General features: G+C 39.2%; 1 pseudogene across 1 annotated transcript; it reads right to left on the minus strand.

The window, feature by feature from the left end:
• Positions 1-2,184: 2,184 nt before the first annotated feature.
• On the minus strand, positions 2,185-5,421 carry LOC120085967 (receptor-like protein kinase FERONIA pseudogene; annotated as a pseudogene). The gene has a single exon (XR_016530600.1). The product of XR_016530600.1 is annotated as a receptor-like protein kinase FERONIA pseudogene (transcript).
• Positions 5,422-5,440: the final 19 nt, after the last annotated feature.

Consider the following 5,440-nt stretch of genomic DNA (forward strand, 5'->3'; position numbering starts at 1 on the left):
CTTGTTTGTATTTGTTTCTAACTCTTTTCATCACTGTATTCCATCTTCTTTGTCTATTCATTCACAACCCATGTATCAGACGCTAAATAGATTTATTGAATGTCTCGATCGTTTTTATATCCACTTCTCTGTCTATTTTCGTTCTACCATTAATCGTTTTCTCCGTGAAGTTTTCTTAATCCCCTGGTAGTTAATATGTATTAAACGAGTAACTTAAACTGTGTTAAAGAGATAAATGTGTTTAGCTAAGGCATGCTAGATGACATCTTCACCTGTGAGAGCAGAAGTGAAGATGCCATTCTATATATCGAGAGAAGGTTAGAAGAATGCATTAACTAAAGTGAGTAGTACTTCCAGAGATGGAAGCAACCTTGCGTTAATTACGTTTGTCTCTGTTTCACCACAGACATGTGGGAACGCGGCCGATCACTAAAAAGTGTACGCCAAGGGAAAAGCGAAACCGTACTTATAGCTTTAGCACAATTAAGAACTTGCAATGTTTATATTAGTTATCTTTCTCTATCTGCTTCGTACATAAGACTTGCCGCCGCATGACACGGTCTTTGTATAATCTTCACAGCCAGCCTTGACCTCAGTATTTTGTATCATGAAACCTGTATCTTGTATCATCTTAGCTTAGGTTTATTTTATTGCGCTTTATTTTATTATCGCATTTTACCGCTTTCCTTTACTTTATTGCATTTTAAATACTTGTACACAACACTTTATTAAATTGAAAAACCCCTAGTCGCATGTATCACAAACATAACGCAATAACCTCAAACAGTCCCTGTGTTCAACCTCGAATCACACCGTGAAACTTGTGATGTAATTATACTTGGTTCCAGTGTAAGGAAACTTGTACAACGCATAACATACTACAAGAACATTCATTAATAATGCATATCTAGAAGCAGTATCGCATTACATCATTATTCTATGACTTTATATCTCTAGCCTGTCAACAAGTTTCGACCCTTTTGCCGTAGCGCAGATCCTCCTGCACAATGGCACTCGCATGCTGCACTTGCGCGTGTGTGTGCACTTAGCTGTCTGTGAATATTTAGAGTGCCACAGCTCCAAGGCAGTGCAATGCACAACACTGTGCATGGCACTGTTGCACCAGCCTCAAGGTCATTTTTGTCATTTCACTACTCTTGAAGCTTCGGGTGTTCGATATCACTTTCAATAACTCCAAATCAACCTTGAAAAATGCATGAAGTGATCGAGAATCCTACAAAATAGACATTTAAACACATTAAGCGTAATAAGCAAAGGAGATTAGAGACATAAAAATAGCTCTTTTTCGAGAGTTATCCAACACCCCCAACCTAAACTTTACTTGTCCTTGAGCAAGGAAAACAAAATATAGATATGAATCTTATGCTGCAAACGAGTGACTCTAATCTCAAGGCTAAAGATAACTCATAACTCACAAGGATAAGGTCACTCACATGTATGCATTCAATTAGGATATTTATATCTAATTCTCTATCCCCCTCTGTGTATGTGTGCTTAGTCAATCCTATCTAGGTCTTTACTAGCCAGGGAAGGTTTTATTCGACCCTCCACTCATTTTCCCCTACTCCAACTCAACCACCAATCATTAAGAAACCCAAAGCAATCAAGAATGTAATACTTTAACTAACGTGCTTGAAAACACATGCAAGATCCCTAAACTTGCATTCCTTTTACCTTGGGTACTAGCTTTCACATATTCATTGTATGGAACCATACCCACACTTTTCTCGTAGGTGCCTTAACTGATCACAGCCGGATGACAAAGACTATCATATGAACAAATAAGGATCTATCAAAGGCAGGACAAAAGCAACTCTTTTTATCCCTAGTCATGCATACACATTGTAAGTTTTTTTTTCTTCATTATTTTTTGTCATTTCCATTTTTTATTTTCTTCTTTGCTTTCTTTTTCTTTTGAGCTCAGTTATTTTAAGCAGATAGATATTTCTTTTCTTTTTTTCTAAGTCTCATATTACAAACTATCATGCAAAGATGACGAGGCCTTTTGGAGTGACAACAAGCCTTAGACCAAATAACTCAATCCTAGCATTCAAAACTATGGATAAGGCGACTACGTGTTAAAATGTAAGGGAATCAAGAAAAAATCTTTTCTTTTCTTTTCTTTTCTTTTTTGTATTTTTTTAATTTTATTGTCTGCTCAAATTTTGTCACCAACACTGATACTATATCATATTTTCATTGACATTATACATCGAAATCTACATTGAAAACTTTGGTTTTTGTTGGTTTAATTGAAAAGAAGTGCACCAACCCCAACTGAGATCGAAATCTACTTGCCTACAAATAACAAAACTACTTCTTTCACGTAAAGTTATTACACAATAGATATTATTGCGAATCAACGAAAAATTACTCCAAATCAATCATACTTCTTCATCGTCCAGTGGGTTCCATAATCTCAGAGAACACAATCCCTGACATTCCTTTTCCTGAATCTTCACTATTTAGCATCGTCTCATCACTGCTCACCATTGATTTCGAACCATATGTTTTATCAACACTACTGGAGAACATTGACTCCTCCTCCTCCTCCATTTCTTTCTCGTCGTGCTTTTCATAGTCACAACTACCTCCATTTACGCCATCTTCACCTCCATTCTTCTTTGATGCATCCTGTAGCTGCAATGCAAACTCCAAACTCCAAACAACATCATTCATCGATGGACGCTTTATTCCCTCTTCTTGGATGCAACTCACTGCAATCTCTATGAACTTTTTCAAACATTCTTGTGAGATTTCGTCCTTGATTTTTGGATCGATAATCTGAGTGATTGTGTTGTTGTGGGCACACCGTTGGACCCACTCTGCGAGGTATGTTTGCTTCTTGTCGGCCAACCGCATCAATGGCGGACGAGCGCAAAGTACTTCGCAGAGAACTACTCCAAATGAATACACGTCAGATTTTTCAGTTAGTTGTTGTCGACGGTAGTACTCTGGATCCAAGTAACCGAAGCTACCTTTGACTACTGTGCTGATGTGTGCTTTGGACATGTTCATCGGTCCGACTTTTGACAAACCAAAATCGGAAACCTTTGCAACCCATTTCTCGTCCAATAAAATATTTGTTGTTTTTACATCACGGTGGATGATTGTGTGTTTGGCCCCAGTGTGGAGGTAGTGTAGCCCTCGTGCAGCTCCAATGCAAATTTGGAGACGTTGTTTCCACGTGAGAGGTTGTTCATCGCTCCCATAGAGGTGACTACGGAGAGTCCCATGAGACATGTAATCATACACTAAAATCATTTCATTTCCATCGTTACAATATCCGATCAGAGAGACGAGATGGAGATGGCGAAGTTGGGAAAGCATCTCGATTTCTGTCTTGAACTCATGTGCTCCTTGTTTGGAACCTGGTTTCAACCGCTTAATTGCCACTTGGGTACCTCCATTGTCAATGTAACCCTTGTACACATTACCAAATCCGCCAACGCCAATGATGAAAATTTCATCAAAATTTTTGGTTGCGGCTCTAATCTCAGCTAGTGAAAAGTAACGACATAAATCAGAAGGGAGATTGGAGTTTCGGGTCTTGCTCGATTTGTTGGTTGATATAGAATGTATAGCCCACCATGAGGTTCCGTCACTGGATGTATGGTCCGTAGATGTTCTGCATCGTTGCAAAACAAATAAACCCAAAGCTAACATAGCAACCAAACCTCCCACTACTACGGGTATTACTACAGCTATCACCGCTTTACTCTTTGTATTAGATGAAAACAGAGGAGTTTGAGCAGGGGAAAAGATAGGAGGTGGGTCTGGATTTTCCCCAGCAAGATTACCCTTCGTGTCATTTAACTTGAAGATTTCAATTCCATTCAAGAGAACACTGGGCCATCTAGTTTTCCACTCATCTCGACTTGGTTGGAGCTTAACAGAGAGATTCACTTTCTTTTTGCTACTACCGGCAGGTACCAACACAACATAATCTCTAAGATATGGAATCCCTTTCCCTCCAGCCCAACGAAACACATCAGCATTCTCCTCAGCGATCGTGTCTCCGATGTATATTAGGAACAATCTATCATTTATGTGGTTGATTTCCGGCTCAATCTCGCAGAAATGAAGGCGAAGCATGTAATAGAATCCGGGATCTACAAGGTACTCCCATGTGAGGTTGTAGCTCTTGTTGAGAGTTTCATTAGGACCCATTGTCCAAGCAGTTTGATACATGAGTTCTGGTGCTGTGTATGGTCGTATTAAACTATAGTTGAGATGAATTGTTGTGTTAACAAGTCGAGCATCGTATATGTACCCATCCAACAAATTACTATCCCCTGACCAAGTCCGATACATTCCAGTGTCGTCAGCAGGGGATATAAAATTTCCACCAGTGTTTACTCTGTATACCATCTCCAGAGATGTGTAGTTTTCAATTCGGAAGAATGAATTGGTTTGGCCGATGAGTTTTAAATCTCGGATAATTAATCCTCCGTCATTGGGATCAATTGGTGTATAATAGAGGTATGCGGGCATGGATACAATCTCGATTCCACTAATAAAGGCATACGAGTCTTCATTAGCGGGAGTGAACGTAAGATTGAGCTTCTCATCGTTTCCCTCCACACACACACAAAATTCTCTAAACATTTCATATTTACCAGAAGCATCGGCATTAACAGAAGCATTGAAGCCATGGAGAAGAGTGAAGTAGAGACCGGCCTCGACAGAGAAGAAGGCTTTGGAGCGGTCGAAGTTGGGGTAAGAAGCAGAGTAGAAGTAAAGGCGAATGAACTTCTGACCTGGACTCACCGGAAAAGAGTAGGTGAATTCCGAACGGGAGAATCGTGCTGTTGCGTATACGGCGGAAGAGGGCTGTGTGAGTGCGGTGAGAGCAATCGAGGCGTTGTTGTGATGGAAATCAGAAGAGAAGAATTTTGAGTTGACATCTCCGATCCATGTGCGAGTGTCTCCTAATAAAGCTGAGTTACCATCAAAACCACAATTAACAACTATATTGTCGATGGGAGTGTAGGCCGGCGGTGAGTCACCGGCGACACAAAGGGACAGAAGGAAGAAAGCCAATAGGAATATGGTTGTAGTTGCAGAAGCATGTTTCTTCTCATAGTCCGCCATTGAAACAAGATTTCTTGGAGGATAATGAAACAAATTAATAGAAACACAAAAAATCATAATAATGTGAGTGTAAGAGTTACGCTGAAGAGATGGAATGGGAACAAGTGGAGAAGTCGCTATCGTGAAAGGATAACTTGGCTTTTAATGCATTAGATATTAGACAGACTGCATGTGGTTCGAAAAGTCATTACCTCCGCACACACATAGCGACCGAATCAAAATCACTGAGGTAATGTAATTTTATTATTATTTATAAATATTTTTAATAGTTTTATAATTTAAAATAATTTTTTTATTTATTATTTTTATAAATTTTTTTTTTTTA

This window comes from Benincasa hispida, chromosome 1, assembly GCF_027475165.1.
Source record: "Benincasa hispida cultivar pf3 chromosome 1, pf3_genome.v1.1, whole genome shotgun sequence".
In the NCBI taxonomy this organism is placed as follows: domain Eukaryota; kingdom Viridiplantae; phylum Streptophyta; class Magnoliopsida; order Cucurbitales; family Cucurbitaceae; genus Benincasa; species Benincasa hispida.